This window comes from Microtus oregoni, unplaced genomic scaffold, assembly GCF_018167655.1.
Source record: "Microtus oregoni isolate MIOR12 unplaced genomic scaffold, Mior012 000044F_ref0000062, whole genome shotgun sequence".
Classification (NCBI taxonomy): Eukaryota; Metazoa; Chordata; class Mammalia; order Rodentia; family Cricetidae; genus Microtus; species Microtus oregoni.
Genome location: NW_024543218.1, coordinates 10,391,448 through 10,408,899, shown reverse-complemented (window position 1 = coordinate 10,408,899; position 17,452 = coordinate 10,391,448). Strand labels below are relative to the sequence as shown.

At 43.9% G+C, this 17,452-nt stretch overlaps 1 long non-coding RNA gene across 2 annotated transcripts; it reads right to left on the bottom strand.

Annotated features, from left to right (window-relative positions):
• Positions 1-1,409: 1,409 nt before the first annotated feature.
• On the bottom strand, positions 1,410-17,403 carry LOC121434764. Of its 2 annotated transcripts, none has more exons than XR_005972501.1 (3): positions 17,251-17,403; positions 13,296-13,426; positions 1,410-2,038 (listed from the first exon to the last, which is right to left on the bottom strand). It is a non-coding gene; the product is annotated as an uncharacterized LOC121434764 (long non-coding RNA). The 2 variants fall into 2 exon arrangements; XR_005972500.1 differs by lacking the exon at positions 1,410-2,038 and adding an exon at positions 10,938-11,746.
• Between the last annotated feature and the right edge of the window lie 49 nt (positions 17,404-17,452).

Genomic DNA, 17,452 nt, shown 5'->3' with positions numbered 1-17,452 from the left:
CAGGGAGCACAGCAGTCAAGGCTATGGAAGGCAGAAGCTGGGGCTTGGGAACCAACCAAAGGAGACAGGAATATGGGCAAGTGGCTTACACCTCGTCCTGTGTTGTTTATACAGTGAAGAAGATAGCCCTTTTCTCATGGGGCTGTTATTGAGAGGATTGTGAGCCATGATATATGTAAAAGAGTCAGTCATGGAGAATGGGATAGCAGTTCTTTGGTTTTAGCATTCACACTATTGTCCACTGCTGGGTCCATTGCTGTGGCCACCAGCGACGCATGGCAGTCGTGAGTACCATCGTGCAGTTATTTCCTCTGAATTGAGACATTTTCTCCTGGAGGAAAGAGGAAAGCATCTAAAAACTCAGAAACAAATGAAGTGTTGGGGTTCCAGAAGTTCAGAGGGTTGTAAGTCCCCACCCCAAGGTTACGTGATCAGGGAACAATTGCTATGGGAGTGGGGCCTCTTCAGTAGAGCTGCCTGTAAGTCAGGTGGGGAGATCTGCAGGTGCAGCCTTTGGAGTTGTCATCCATGCTGGGGTGGATCTTTTGGTCACACAGCTGCCTTTAAGCCACCCACACCCACACAGATAATCCACCTCTCAACTTATTGGTTTATCCAGCCAGACAAGGGTTGAAATTGCTTCTTTGATCTGTTGTCAGTACCCTGTCTAGGCTGAACAGGTGTGTGGTCAAATATCCCAGGTAAAGCCACATGATGGAATCTCTTGTCCAGAAGTATGGCTGGAGGTGGCCTGGTAGGCGCTGGGAGATAGAGGGCACCTCAGTGACTGCACAGCCACAAGCACAGGTATTGAAACAGCTGAAAAACTACCTCATTCAGATTGGCCTGTGGCCAGCCCTGTGACAGATTGTCTCGAGGGACGCTCGATGTGGGAGTGTCTGGCACACTGTGGGTGCCTGCCCCCCCCACATGCACCCAGACTGTGTAAAAACTGTAGCTGAATATGGGCCTGGGAGCAAGCACTGGATACTTTCCTCCATGGTTCTGCCCCTGTGTCTTCTTGAGTTCCTGCGCTGACCTCTCTCAGTGATGGACTGTGACCTGCAAGTGTATGCCAAATAAACCCTTTCGTCCCCCAAGCTCCTTTGGGCCATGGTTTGTCACAAAACAGAGGGCAAACTAGGAACACTTTTTTTTTTTTTGAGATGGGTTGACATCAAACATCTTCCTGTTAGCAAGCATATATTTCACTAGGCTACCACAGCTAATTTTTTATTAATTCTGTCCCATACTTAGCCCATGATGGTGGCTCAGGTAAGCAATTGTGTTGACATCTTTGCCTGTTTTATCATAAACTGATTGACTTTAAATTACTTAACCTTGTTAACAATCAACAAAGAGACACCAGGTTATAACCACTTTTTTCATTTAGACTCAGTATTGTTGCCATAGAAACAGCATCTCCGGTTGGCTCGTTAGTAGATGTGACCTTTCAAAGAGGCAGTTAAGCTAATGTTGGGCCTTTATGATTGGTACTCACTGTGACTGGTGCTCTTTCCAAAAGAAGATGTCAGTACCTACAGACGGATATGTAGAGAAGTGGGCCTTGTGACATGCCATGAAAAAGCCACAGAGCTTGGCTTCAGAAGAAACCAGACTTGCAGGTACATTGTTCTTGGACTTGCAGCCTCGAGAGCACTTTGTGGCTAAACCAGCTGTCTGTGGTATTCCGTTAATGCAGCGGGTTTGTATCTCAATTACTTAGAAATAATTACAATATTTATAATATCAAATATACATATTCTTTTCAGTGCTAATGACCTTGAATGTCAGTATGCTTTTTTTTTTTTTTTTTTTTTTTGGAGACCGATCATTATTTCTCTTAGACTTCAAAAGGTTCCCCCTGGACTTTGGACACGGCAGGGTGAGTTGGAACTAACAAAATCGAAGTAATCTTGGCTTTTGTAAAATAATTTGTTGTAAGTAAACAGAATGAGTGACAAATCCCGTGAGGCTGAGATGAACTCTTGTGTGGATCAATAGGGCAAGCATTCTTCTGTGGTTTCCAAGGCAAGAGCTAAAAGGATATGAATAGAAAATATTATTTTCAAATTAGAATAGAAGAATAATGATAAAATATTTTAAGGAGGAAGAGAAGGAGGAGAAGAGACAAGTGGCAGTCTCGATAAGGGCTGCAGCTTTGCTTCATACACACAGGCAGTAATGTGTGTGAGAGGGTTCGGTGTTGTGAAGACTGAACTGTCAGGTGGGACCAGGCAAAGCTCGCCTGTGTGTCAGAGCGAATGCTGAAAGGACGTGGATGGAAACCGCTCTCCCGCGGGGGTAACACCCAGTATACCCTGCCGTCTCAAGCCATATTAACGTCAGGGACAGAACTGGCACCGAAGTTCCCTTCGTACGTAACGAAGTTCCTAACGTACATAAGCCCTTCGGAAGGTCACTCCAGCAACGACAGCTAAACAGACAGCAGGAGGCTGTGAGCCCTCTTCCACCCACCATCATCACCAGCCTTGTGAGAACTCTGGAAAACAGCAAGCAAGGAAACGCTGCATAAACACAAGCCAACTTAAAACCACTAGGAAAGCCGGGGCAGTGTTTCCAGCCTCCCTTGCTCAGGGATGGTTTGGAGGACAGTAGCCCGCTGTGGGATCTTCATCCCTGGCCCTGAGAGGGCCGAGCATTTCTTCCCTACTCTGCCTGGGGGCTGCCTGAAGGACTGAGGCAATGGGCTTTTTTTTTCTCCCTCTGCTTGCCTAATTTGGAACTTACCTAGGCTAGAAAAAGGCTTTGCTCAGAACATCAGAGTGTAGAAAACCTGCAGCTGCCTAGGGCAAGGTTGTACTTGAAAATCACAGCGGACCACTTCGGGATGGGGAGGAAACGTCCAGGAGAGAATTGTGTTTGAAAAATGGGGCATCCAGAAAGTAAATTCAGAGGCAGGTGTGGTGGGGGTATGTCTTGAATCTCAGCATCTTAGGGACGGAGGCAGGAGAATCGGCGGCAGTAGTTCCAGGACAGCCTTGGCTGCCTGAGACCCTAGCTCCTCCCCTTCCTCCTCTGCCACCTCCACCACTAGCTCCTCCCCTTCCTCCTCTGCCACCTCCACCACTAGCTCCTCCCCTTCCTCCTCTGCCACCTCCACCACTAGCTCCTCCCCTTCCTCCTCTGCCTTCTCCACCATTCATCAACATCAAGCAGTAACAACAGAGAGGCAAATTCAATTAGTTTCTCTGTACTCAGAGGAATTTGAAAGGACACACACATGGTCAGAACAAGATCCTTCTTAAGTCCAGAACTTAAGATTTCGCTTCAGCCAATTCCCAAGATTCGCCTCAGCACAATTTCGGCTTAGTGTTGAAGACACTTCCCAACACAGAGCCTATCTGAACAAACTAGGACAGGATGTCGCTTTCTCCTTCTCCTCCTCCTTCTCCCTCCCTATCAAGGTAAGCAAACAAATTTTTGTTCTTAACTCTACACAAAGAACCACAGATAACTAAGGATTGTTGAGAGCAGGAGAATTGGTCTTCCTCAGGGAAGAGCACGCCAGTTGGCTATCAAATACCAAACGATCAGCCCCGAGGCACACATGTGAATAGCATCATACAGACTGAGAAGGTTGTCTTTGCGGGTTTGGGAACACACACACACACACTGTGTTGTAACAATATTTAGGAATATATATATATATATCAACAATTAATGAAAAAGAGAAAATGAATCTCAAATATCTAGGAAGGGTATGTGGGAAGGTTTGGAGCGAGAAATGGGAGAAGTGATATAATTCTGCAATAATCTCCAAAGAGAAAAAAGATCATTTTTAAAGTTGGCTGAAAACTGGACTGGAACTCAGTAGTAGACCGCTCTCCTAGTAAGGCCCTGTGTTCAACCGCAGCACCACATAAATAAAGAACACTCCTACACACAAACCCTAGTGTTTTTTAAAAATCAAGAAAAGGTCCTTTAGAGGCTCTCAACCAATCGAGTGTGTATGCATTCAAAAGAGATTGGATTGACTTGCACAGTAGGGACTGGATAGTCCAGCCAGGACAGGTTTCATCCTGGGGTGTCAGAGACTCTGCTGGTTGCTCCGTTCATGAAAGCAGCTGACTTCAGCATTATCTCTGCTTTTGGATGCCTGGGAGCTGCCTGGAGACGCTGGTGCTGAATCCACATTGGAAGACCATGGGAACTGGAGTTTGACGTCAGCGGGGCATGGTAATAAAAGCAGCAGACACACTGAGGAGAAAGAAGTGGAGCTCCCCTTTGTTGTAACAGGACTGCACGGGGAAGGTACCAAGGTGGGTCTTATCCCCTCAGTAATAAAAAAAAGTCCTCTGTAAGTTCTCTCCCAAACATGCCCAGAAGTGTGTCTCCTCGATGAATCTAAATTCCACCAAGCTGACAGTCAAGATCGACCATCACAGAAAATATGGCTCATTCAAATGGATAAGACAGTCACAAACCATCCCCGAGGAAGACAAGTTAGAGCCACTTGGTGGGAATCTTAGAGAAGTGACTGTTAAGTGTGCTCAGAAAGTTTTGTCTTTAAAGAGCAAATAAAAGAAATAAAAACATAAAAGGGGCCTTCTAATCAATCGGTAGCATGGGACATGCCATTCTCTCACCTCCGTTCAAGAGATCTGTCTAAAGCAGGGGAGAATAAAGAACCAAGGACATTCAATGCATGACCCGAAGATCCCACACGAATGGCTAGACCCAATGAATTCAGCTATAGGATAGAAAATCAACATGAAAACATAGAAGTAAATCTTCTTGATGTTGGAAATAAATAATCAGATATGACACCAAAAGCATAAACAAAAATTAAAGGCAGATTAATTAAACTTCTTCAAGAAAAAAAAATAAAAAGAGTATACCAAATGGAGTGGAAAGAAAGGAAAGAGGCAGCGGCTCAACCTAGGTGAGAGCGTGGGTGCACACGGAAGTGGACAAGCTGGGTTCCCAGCAGGGGAGATCAGTAGGGGAGCGGCTTGTGAGAGAGGAGCGCAGTGGGTCACCAGGGGCTCTGCCTGCAGAGGGGATTAGCAGTTCTTGTGAAATAACTTGAGGGAACCAGGTTGACTTTTCCCCACGCTCTGTCTTCTTGTCCAGCTGTCACACTTCTGCCAAGATGCTGTCTGTCACTATTTGATGCAGCCAAGAGGGCCCTAGCGAAAGGAGCAAGTGGTTGAGAGTTTTAGTCTCTAGGACTGGGACTAAGGTACCTGTATTAGGGTAATCTGTCATAGGAACAAAAGATGGATTATATTATAGCCGGTGTGTGTGTGTGTGTGTGTGTGTGTGTGTGTGTGTGTGTGTGTTGTGGCATTTTAGAAGACAAATATGATAATGATCTAATATTCATAAAATGAAACAAATATTTCTTTATGGAACCAAAACAATGGTATATTTATGAGTGATGGGAAGGGAAAGAAAGAAAGAAAGAAAGTAAGAGAGAGAGAGAGAGAGAGAGAGAGAGAGAGGAGGGATGGAGAACAGCAGAAAGATGACTAAATCTTATACTTCTTTCAAATATTAATTCAGAATGGAAAATAGATGTAAAATACAAATTTATAACAATTACAGAGATGAGAAGGAGGAAATCTCCAGGGCTACAACTTGAGTATTTTGAGGCTAAATACCAAAATATGATCCGTAAAAAGAACAGCTGATAAACTGAAACTGATCAAAATGGTACGATTCTGTTCGACAACAGGATGTAACTCAGCGACACACAGATTGCCTGGCATGCATAAGGCCATGTGTTTCATCCCTAGTGGCACAAAAAAGGAATAATAAACTTTTCTATTTCCATCCATTTGTATGCAAAATTCAAGAAGTCCTTGTTTTTTACTACTGAGTAGTACTCTAATATGTATATATTCCATACTTTCTTCATCCATTCTTCCATTGAAGGGCATCTAGGTTGTTTCCAGGTTCTGGCTATTACAAACAATGCTGCTATGAACATAGTTGAGCATATACTTTTGTTGTATGATAGGGCCTCTCTTGGGTATATTCCCAAGAGTGGTATTGCTGGGTCCAGGGGTAGGTTGATCCCGAATTTCCTGAGAAACCGCCACACTGCTTTCCAGAGTGGTTGCACAAGTTTGCATTCCCACCAGCAATGGATGAGTGTACCCCTTTCTCCACAACCTCTCCAGCAAAGGCTATCATTGGTGTTTTTTATTTTAGCCATTCTGAAAGGTGTAAGATGGTATCTTAAAGTTGTCTTGATTTGCATTTCCCTGATCGCTAAGGAAGTTGAGCATGACCTTAAGTACTGGCTTTGGGGGAGCAGTTTGGATGCTCACCTTACTAGACCTGGATGGAGGTGGGTGGTCCTTGGACTTCCCACACATCAGGGAACCCTTATTGCTCTTCGAGCTGATGAGGGAGGGGGACTTGATCGGGGGAGGGGGAGGGAAATGGGAGGCGGTAGCGGGGAGGAGGCAGAAATCTTTAATAAATAAATAAATTAATTAAAAAAATTAACTTTTTTAAATGAATAAACAAGATGAAGAAAAGGCAAATACAAGCAATGTTTGCAAATCACATATCTGAGGAGCAGAATCACATATCTGAGGAGGCTTAGAATTGTAGCACAATGTTGGGGTGTTCATCTCACCCAAGGAGGTCCTCTGCTCATCCTCAAGACCACACACACAGAGAGACAGAGGAATACAAAGAAGTCTTAAGACTCAACACTTAAAAAGAGAAACTCTCATGAGAAATGAGCAGGGCGCCCATGAGACATGGCCAAGAGGAAACACAGATGTCAAACTGACATTAACCATGCACAAGAGGAAACACAAATGCAGATCATAGTAAAATCACCAAACACATCTAGCAATAGCCAAAGTTTTAAATTAATAACACCAAAAGGGGTGAACACAAAACAGAACCCATAAAAGCAGAAAATCGGAACCCATAATATATAAGCCAAAGGTCTCTAAGGATAAATTAAGCCCAAAGATATGAGACAATACGTTTCCAAAATTACCATTGAGTTTGCTTTGGGGCCATGGACCTACTCAGAAGTGTGCCTTATATACCCAGTGAGACTCTATTGTAGAACACTGATTTTTCCTTTGCAAAGGGATGTCAACTGGAGACAGAGTCTTGGTTGGGCATAGGAGATAGTATCAACTTCCCCTGCTTACTGTTTGGGCGCCACCTGACTTAGACCTGCACAGGCTTGTGCAGGCTGTCATAGTGTCTGTGAGTTTGTGTGTGCCGTTGTCCTGTAGCGTCTGGAGGACGCTGTCTTCTTGGTGTCCCCCATCCCTCTGGCTCTTCCAATCTTCCCTACTCCTCTTCCCTGAGCTCTGAGAGGAGGCGTTTGATGAAGATGACCCATTTAGAACTGAGTGTTCCAAGGTCGAAGAGAGGCTTTTGTGAAGAGGGGTAAGAACTACGCTTGCCTGTGGGTATAAGGAAACAATTTAGAATGTAGGAAAGAATCATGCTGATCCAGCAAGTGTTAGTAGTAGAGTCTCTTCTAAACTCCACGCCTCAGTAGCTCTGGTTAGTTGGCGAAATTTCTAGTACCATCTGTGATTTCCCTCGTGTTGAGTGGTCTTCAGTCTCAGGAGACAGCTTTGGTGACAGCTGATATACGACTGAGACTTTTGTACCTTTAGGGCTAGCTTGCCGTGCTGGTCATTGCTCTCCTTCATGTACATCCCGTATAAAAACATCATTGATTGCTTCCCTCCTTAGGCAACCATGGAGTCTGGTCTGCAGCAAGGAAGGCTGTGGGTTAGATTCGGATGGAATCATCTGAGTCCGGGGCCCTAAATTTACACCACCGTTTTAAAAGGATATAGCTATGTTAACAGTACATAGTCAGTGACCACCCGCAGTCGCGTGGAAGGGAAGAACTATATCAGAGTGCAGCACAGGACACTCTTCTTGGTGACAAAATGGTCCTGCCCCCATGGTTCCACAAACAGGTAACCTAATGGGAGCACTCGAATTATGTCCTCACATCGCTTCAACGTCAGTTCCTGTTGGTGACAGGCACTGCAGTTAGGTGAAGTGAAGCTACTGCAATCTAGGGGAAAGGTCCTTCCTCTATGACTCTTGTCCATCTGTGCTTGCTAAAGTAACACCTTCAAGCTTACCTCAGCAGTTAAAGTTAAATTTTAAAAGTGCAAAGCCAGCAACAGTCTTTAAAGTGACAGAACACCCCCCTGAAAGCTGCGGGACCAGGGCACTCAAATGGTGAACTCTAGCAAATATTCAAGGGGAAAAAAATAAGCCTTGTTTTACTCAAACTGGTAGAGAACAAAGAGAAAGTAGTGTCCATCATATTTTAAAAGGCTAACGTAACCTGGAGAACAAACTCTTGTAAGGAATCTGTTGGAAATTAAGAATTTAGGACACAATAATCATGAACATAAAGGAAAAATCCAAAACAAAAAAATTTAGCAAACTAAAAGCAGCATTATGTAATATAATGGCACTGTGACCCAAGGGCAAGAACTAGAAATTAGGGTTTCTCATCTTCACCCTCTCCTTCTCTCTTCCCTTTAAGACTTTGGTAAATGAGCTGGCTCTCTGTGCAAGTGGTGGCAGGTCCAAATTTCTGTTCACTTCAATCCTGTTCACTGTCCTGGGTGTGGAAACCTTAGGGATCGGGAGGGCACTCACTCAGCGACCCTGTCAGAAGACAGGGAGTGACAAATAGGGCGGAAGAGGGATCCTGGTGAAGACAGGTGAAGAGTCAGAGCCCAGCAAACGAGGTCAAAGTGTTGCAACTTTCCTTTTATCTTAACCTTTGTAACAACACTCCCACTGCCCTTAACAATGTCTGGCATAGGCAGGGACTTAACAGAAAAGTATAGCCTGGATTGCATAAAGCAGTCCTGGATAAACCATGAACGCCAAGACTGTTGTACAGAAGATGAAGAATTAGGTAGCTCTCAGGGAAGACCAAAGGGATAGAGACTGAGAAACAGAGTAAGTGAACGTGAAGGAAATGACTTCCAAAGTGACGTAAAAGGTCGTGTTTTGTTACAATGTACATTTAGTGCTCATTTCCCTTTTGAGTTTCAAATGGTATGTTACAGGCATTTGTGTAATTTAGTGTCTACTGTACCTCCTTCCAAAAATAATTTAAATCAGTAGACAATGCCAGATATAAAAAAATTACTAAAATCATTCAGTATATTAGCATTATTGGGAAAATTAAAATCAATAAGAAGATCGAAATAAACAGGTTCCTCTCGGATGCTCAAGGATGAACGTGACAGAGGCACAGCACAGACAGCTGGGAGAAGTCAGGGCCCTTGCGAGGCATTCATCTCCAGGTACCTTTCGTCAAGAAACAGTTTTCTCAGTTCTTGAAGGTCACGCGACTGAGCCTGAAGGTCACACGAATGAGCAGAGTCCCCCAAAGGCATAATACAAAGGAAAGAGGGTCAATTTTGCTTCAGTTTAAGGAAAAATATTTCAAGCTGATCAAGTGCCAAGCAAATTTGCGTTCTCTGTTTTCTGACCGGAAGTGCCTTTCACTGGGACTGCTCCCCGAGGAAGCCACTGCATTCTGGAGATGAGGAGCCTGACACCCAGGAAGTTTAAGTGGCTTCCACAGGCCGTGAAGCCAGCAAGTGGAAGAATCTGGATGTGAACTTCATTTTGTCTGACTCTCGAGGCCCATCTCCAAACCACCGAGGCTTGCTTGCTCCGGAAGTTTCCTTCCTACATTTCCTCTAACTACTGAGTCTGCTTGGAGTGAAAAAGGATTATGAACACTGACCCTGATCCTATACTTTGAATTGCTTTGTTAAAAGGATCATTTTAAAAATCAGAAAAGAATAAAATATAGCTTTCCCCCAAAAACAAAAAGAACATGATGGGTCTGTGCATACTCTTTACTGCAGTAGGGAAGGAAGTAAGAGGGAGGGAAGCCCTGTGAATTCAGTTTTTAAACCAACCTTGAGAATCATCCTGATTAGACTACTTTTTAAGACTCTGCAGTGATCACGCCCTGGAGAAGGTGGCCGCTTGTCAGTCATCCAGACGTGGCTCTGCGTGTCCTGCCACTCTGAGGCAGCTCTTGACAGACTCAAGCCCGCCAGAAGCTGTGGTTCCTCCTTCTTTTAATTCACTCCAGTTCGACAGCATGAAGCCAGTGTGTCGATAAAGTGTTCGGAGGATGTCATGGGAATGTTAGTGTTGGCAAAGGGACATGAACATCACACAAGTGAAGTGCATCACCTGTTGCTGAGTATGGAAGCTCCCAGGAGGTAAAACTAAGTAGGCCGCAATGCCCCAGGAGAGTATTTGGAGAAATGCTATATTCCCTATATATAGAGGTGCTATATTCCCTTTCTCACTTAATTTGCTCTTGGCCTTGGCTACAGTTAGGGGTCACTGATTGTGAATGACTATGGGAGGCTGATTTGATTCCCAGACTAATATAAGAATCTCTGTAGTGACATATTCTTTCCTCAGATGTCTCAGGCCTTAGACCAAGTCCCTGATGATAGTATCTCACTGTCAATGATTCCTGCCTTGTTTATGGAATTTGAACATAAACAGAAAGTCCGAGACTTCTAGGTTTGATTCCTGACCCATCTCTTACTAGCCAAGTGGCCCTGGTCAAGTAATGGATATATCCGTGTCACATAAATTTCTATTGCTGCTGGAATTAAGTGCTGTGAAAATAAGTGCTTAAAATAAAGCACATTTTTCCCCATTTTTTTTTCTTTCTTGCTTTTTGAGACAGAGTTTCTCTATGTAACCCTGGCTGTCCTGGAACTCACTCTGTACACCAGGCTGGCCTCAGACTCAGAGATCTTTCTGCCTCTGTCCTCTGAGCGCTGGGATTAAAGGCGTGTGTCACTATCACCCAGCTCGTTTGCTTCATTTTAAGAAATCAGAAACTATCTTAGTCACTGTTCTGCTGCTGTGAAGAGACACCCATGACTGCAGCAACTCTTCCAAGGGAAAGCATTTAATCGGGGGCTTGCTTATAGTTTCAGAGGCTTAGTCCATAATCACCTTGGCGGGGAGCATAAAGCAGGCAGGCGTGGTACTAGAGAGGCAAAGCTAGGGGGAGCAACACTAGGCCTGATGTGGGCTTTTGAAATCTCAAAGAGCACCCCTAATAACACCCTTTCTCCAACAAGGTCATGCTTCCTAAGCCTCCTGTGGAGCCCTGCCCGTACCACTTCCTAATGACCAAAAATGGATGCTTAAAACAGCACACATTTTTTAAAAATTTGTTTCAGTTTAAAAGATGAGAAAGAAACAAAAAAAAAAAATGATGTTAGGAGCCTAAAGTCAACGTCTACCAAGTTTCATTCTTTCTGGAGGCTCGGGATGATCCTTGTCCAGCTTTTAGAAGTCACCTGTCTTCCTTGACTCGGGGCCCCCTCCCTTCTTCAAAGCCAACAGTCACATCACTTAAGTATGTCTGGCTGCATGTTAATCTCTAAGCTTTGACTCTGCAATGGCTATTCTTTGTTGTCAACATGACACACTTGGCAAGACGGAAGCTCCCCTGAGAAATTACCTCTGTCAGACTAGCTGTCTACGGGGCATTTTCTTGACTGCTGGGTGATGGATGAGGGCCTACTCTACTGTGGACAGTATGTGGACAGTATGACTCCTGGGCAAGAGAGCCTGGTTCTCCAGGGTAGCTAGCTGAGCAGAGCAGATAGCCAGCCAGTAAGCCATGTTCCTCCATGGTCTTTGCTTCAGTTCCTGTCTTGAGTTCCTCCTTTGGTTTCCCGCCGTGATAGACTGTGATCTGTAATCCAAATAATTACTCAAGTTGCTCTGAGTCAGTATTTTAACCACAGCAACAGAGAAGCAGCCTAGGCTAGCCTCAGTTAACCAGAGTATAAGCCAACCCATTAGCTTCAGGTTTTGTGAAAATACTTCTGCTAGTGTAGATTACTATTCTGTTCCCATCCGCAAACTACTCAAGAATTAGCATTTCCACCGGCTAGCTACCATGATCTTCAGCTCTTCTGTGGTGCCAAGTGCTACCCAATGCCCTTTGCACTGTTTATCATACACAGAGTGAGTATGGGCAAAGTCTGCTTAAAGATACACATGACAAAGTACTAATACTGAATTATTGCCTGTCTATATTGAACTCTGCAGTTTAAGAACTAGAGCAATATAGAAGTTTACATTTATCAAAAGCACCTCAAATATTCTAATGAAAGAGGTAGCCCATGTTGAGCATCACCAAGAATTCAAATTAACAAGCTTCAGAGAAACTTGGACATTCAAAAATGTTTTAAACTTTGTCTCTCTCTCTCTCTCTCTCTCTCTCTCCCTCTCTCTCTCCCTTTCTCTCTCTCTCTCCCTTTCTCTCTCTCTCTCTCTCTCTCTCTCTCTCTCCCTTTCTCTCTCTCTCTCCCCCTTCCTTTCTCTCTCTCTCTCTCTCTCCCTTTCTCTCTCTCTCTCTCTCTCTCTCAGTGTACATCTATTTGTATTTTTCTTAGTGGAAGTTTTATAACTTCCAACATATTTTAAGGGATTCTGATATAATTTTCAAACAGCAACAGAAAGTGTTAAATATTTACCATTAACATATATTTGGACTTGTTACATAAAAAGCCTTTTCTTCCTTATTTGAGAAATAAAGCATAATATTAACATGTGACTGTCTAATACATGCATTCTATTATGTAAGACACTGTTGCATACATTCCCCCAAAGAAAAACACCTTCAATTTGGTTATAGACAGACACACACACGTGTACATACACACACATAAACACACATACACACACCCTAGATTGTATACTTTAAGTCTGGAATATTAGAATTTTAAAATAAAATCGACAATACGTGTGTGTGTGTGTGTTCTACTGGGCAGAAAGAACAGCTGCAAATCCATTATTTTTACACGGAATATTTAAGATCAGCAGATAGGTATGTATTGGTTATGGTCCCTTCGCCATCACTTTTTTGGTTTTATAGTCCTAGAAAAGTCCTTTACTATCTCTGAGTACCTGAAGATCGACTGTTTGTAGAGATAATGTCACATGATCTTCTGAAGGCAGGATAAGGACTTCATGATATCCTGAAGCCCTGATATAAGTGTACATGTGTGCATAAATGTGTATTTGTGTGCTCATGCATATTTGCATATAAATTATTTACATTATGCAGCTGGAAAATACAGAAGAGTGTAAAGAACAAAATATCCTATGCCCTCACATCCTAGAGATAGTAGGTCTTGTCTGCTACATTTGTTCACATGGAAAAGCCCCAGCAACACTGGCTTTAGTGTGGCATTGTCTTAGAGACAGTCATGGATATTGAATAAAATGACGCAAACCTGAGCATGTGCGCCTGTTGTCCCAGCTGCTCAGAAAGCGGAATTAGGAGAACTGCTTTGGCCCAAGAGTTCGGATTCTGCCTGGCAACATAGCATGATGCTGACTCTTAAAAAATAAAGTGATGCATCCCCTATATTGAAGAAGAAGATGTGTAAGCAAAGACAATATAGATAAATTCAGCATGTACATTTATATAAGCAAAATGGTAGATACCTTTTACAGAAGTTATACATGTGGACAATCTGATTACTGTTTAATGGGAATGCTTCACCATAAAATACAACAAGTATCTTTGGGCTGCCAAATTCTTTGAGCTGTCATATACACAGAAACATGAACCTGAAAAATTCAGAACTGACTCATTGTTTGTATCCTTTTTATCATTATGACGCTTAATAAATGCTTATTTGTATGACCTTTGACCCCATTAGCTAATCACACTATAGCTTCTTTTAGGAAAAAAAGAAAAGAGAAAAAGGGGAAGGAAAAATAGTAAAGGAAAGAAAAGAAAAAAATAAATGAAACTTGTACACACTAAAGCAGAGTCCAAAGTACTTGGAACGCTAACAAACTCATTAATGGCATCCAGTGTTAACATGTGGATCAATTTACTTGGTTGCAGCTGATGGCTGTTCCAGTTAGTCACCTTCAGTCACACGGGGACTCAGCTGAGATCTGTTATGATGACTGCCAAGAGGGGAGAGCCAGGAACGTCCAGGTTGTACAGTTAGCGTGCTTCTGATAAAAAGAGGTGAAGAACCGGAGGAGGTGGGAAGCTCTAAGCGAGGTTTTATTTCCTTCTAAGAGGGAGTGGTACAGTTAACTAGCTACGGTGATGTTTCTCAAGACGATGAAATAGAAGTCCTAGAGACGAGAGCGCTGTGGGTCAAAGGGTAGTCCTGTACAGAAACAATTGGGCTGAACAATAAGAGGGGGAGCGATTTGAGTGAGTGAAGGATCAGAAGAGACACTCCTTTAGAAAATGTAAACAGGTGGCCGAGGAGAACTTGGCGTTAGTGTTTACAGTGATGTGGATTAAACCCACAAGCCGCACCCAGCAGGCTGGTACCAGTGAAAGTGGCAGTACCAATGATGGTGAAATTAGAGAAAGAAATGTTACAGCCACTTCGCAAACCGCTGGACACTTTCTGAAAGTATTAAGTATAGCTGGGTGGCGGTGGTGGTGCATGCTTTTAATCCCAGCATTTGAGAGGCAGGGGCAGCCGGATCTCTGAGTTCGAGACCAGCCTGGTCTACAGAGCGAATTCCAGGACAGCCAGAACTATGCAGAGAAACCCCTGTCACAACCCCCACTCAAGAAAAGTGAAAGAAAGTATTAAATATAGGATTAAGATAATACAATTCTACTCTTAAGATAAACCCATAGCAACTGAAAACATACATTCACATAAAACCTGTATGTGTGTAGTAGGATTATTCTTAAAAATAAGAGGTTGGTTGGCATGGTGGCACTTGGGAAGCAGAAATGGATGGGGCTAAAGGTTTTAAGATATCGTCAACTGCTTTGTCAGTTCACGGCAAGCCTGGGCTACACGAGACCCTACCTTAACAGAAAAGTTGGGGAGATAGTTTGGTCAAGAGAGAGCTTGACTTACAAGCATGAGGACGAGTTTGAACCCCAGAAACCAGCTAAAAAAGAGAGAGAGAGAGAAAGGTATAGTGGTACACACTTGTAACCTGGGACTGGAAAAACAAGTGGAGACAGGAAGATCACTGCTAGTGTCGCCTACATGGAGAGTTCCAGGACAGTAAGAGAGTCTATCTAAAAAGAAGAGAAAAGGGTAGACGGCACCCAAGGAACACGCTACGGTTCTTCTCCGACACTCGCACCTGCACACACATAAACACATCACAGAAAATCAAAGGAAATTAACTTTCGCCTGATGAAGGGTAAACAAAATATGGTATATTCATCAATACAATGTAGTATTATTTGACCTGTTAAAATAAAGAAATGCTGTTATAGACTAAAGCACAGATGCATCTGAGCAATGTAAGTGAAAGAATTCCAGTTCCAAAAGGTCATATAACTTATGGTTCACACCGAGTGCCTGGATCAGGTAAATCCACAGTGACAGAGAGTGCAGACTGGTTACACAGGGCTGGGAAATTGTGGGGAGGGCTGGACACCGAGTGACAGTTAATGGTATTTCTTTGGGGGAATGACAAAATGTTGTAAAAATCACTTTATAACTGTGCTAGTTTTCCCAGCTTAACACAAACTAGAGTCACCTGGGAGGAAGGACCCTCCTTTGGGGAATGGCTGCCACCAGATTGGCATGTGGATGTGTCTGCGGGCACTTTTCCTGATTGATGTGCTGTGTCTTTCTGGGCAGGTAGTCCTGAGATAAGAAAACAGGCTGAGCAAGCCGTGGGAAGCAAGCCAGTAAACAACAGCATTCTTCCATGGTCTCTGCTTCATTTGGGGCCTGGGCTTCTCTTACTCATAAACAGTCATGTGGAAGCACAAGCCAAATAAGCCCCTTCTCCTCAACTTGGTTTGTAATGAGCTAATGAAACCTCAGGTGAGCTGAGAAACTCTGGACAAGAAAGTTGACATGCTGCTAACAGCTTCAGCGGGCAAGGATCTGCAAGCACCTGATAAGATAAACATAACCTCCTTCGGTGTTTGCAACTTTGAGACCACAGGGGACAGAACAGACTTCTGGACAAGGGACAATTTGCTTCTGTACAGCTCGGTCTATTTTATTGCCAAGGATTTATTTACTTCCATGGATCTTGATCTAACAGAATTGGTCACTGTCTTACCACAGGAACAGATGGCAAATTAATACAGACTATGTAGTTGTAAATATAGTTAAATATTTATTTATATGCTTCAAAGGGGTGATTTTTGGTATGTAAATTACACCTCCATTCAGCTGTAAAAATTAAATTCTCAGTTTAGCCATAAGGAACTTGTCTGAGATGTGAAAAGGTCATCGTTAAATCAACACTTCCTCCAGGACTTGGGGGGCAGACTTTCATATAAATAAATATCATCAATGACAAACAAAGTCTGTGGCTGGTGGTAAAGTGAGCCCATATGTGAAACAGGGTGCATGTGCTCTGAGGGCCCAGTGAGACAGCACAGTTAACTTTTTGTATCTAGCATACTTTAGTTTGCTATCGGCTGTTTCTCAAAATAACCACACCTATGCAACCTCCTGTCATTAAAAATAAGAAAATATAAGCGAAGGGACTCTGGACAGCTTGAGTATCATGAGTATGGCTCTGGCAGGCCTTGCCCTTCTCCCCCACTCCTCCATTAGGTCACATTCCTAGCTAGACCCCAGGATCTACTCCCTTACTTGGCCACTTCCTCCTCCCGAGGCTGCCTACCAAGGTTCAGCTATCAAAGTATCGAAGTCCAGCAATCAAAAGCCCCCTTTGGCTCACCTAGTAAACATGCCTAATTAAAATTAAACACCTCATCATTCCCTCTGTACCTTTTAAACCTCCATTTTCCTCTATGCCACATCTGTCTCCTCTCTATTCAGACACTCCTTTGTCCCTCCAGGACAAATACCCTTGCCACATTTCCCTTCTTCCCTTCCCATCCTGCCTTGTCCCCTATATCCTCCTGTGTTTGCCTCTCATCCTCTGCCCTTAGTCTCTCTGGGGCAAATACATCTCCTTTGTGCTGAGAAGTTGGCACTGGGGGTCCTGAGCTGATACTTCTCAACTCAATAAGTATTTCTTCAACTTGCTTATTTGGGGTAAATTCAGAGTAAAAATCTACCCCACAGATTAGTACTATATATTACATTCCATTAAATTCACAAGTCTTATCAGTAAGCAAGCTATGAACCTGCAAAGGAGGCTCGCACTCGCTAGGGGGAGGGACGACTGGGCGTGAGAAGAGACCGGGACACGGCGCCCTGCAGCGGAGAGGTCGAGTGAAAAACCAGGCTGAGCCGTGGGCTTCCTTACCCTTCCGCAGGGTTGTGCCCGTGCGTGGGCGGAGCCGCCGCCATCTCTCTGGACCGCGGCCAACGTGCCGCAGAGTCCAGCAGGAAGATGCTTTAGCAGGGACTGCAGGACGCTAATCGGATTTTCTGCTCGCGTTCCTAGGGCGCAATCCGGGCCCGGAAAACCGCCGAGGGCGGGGCCAGGGCCGGGGGCGGGGCAGCGA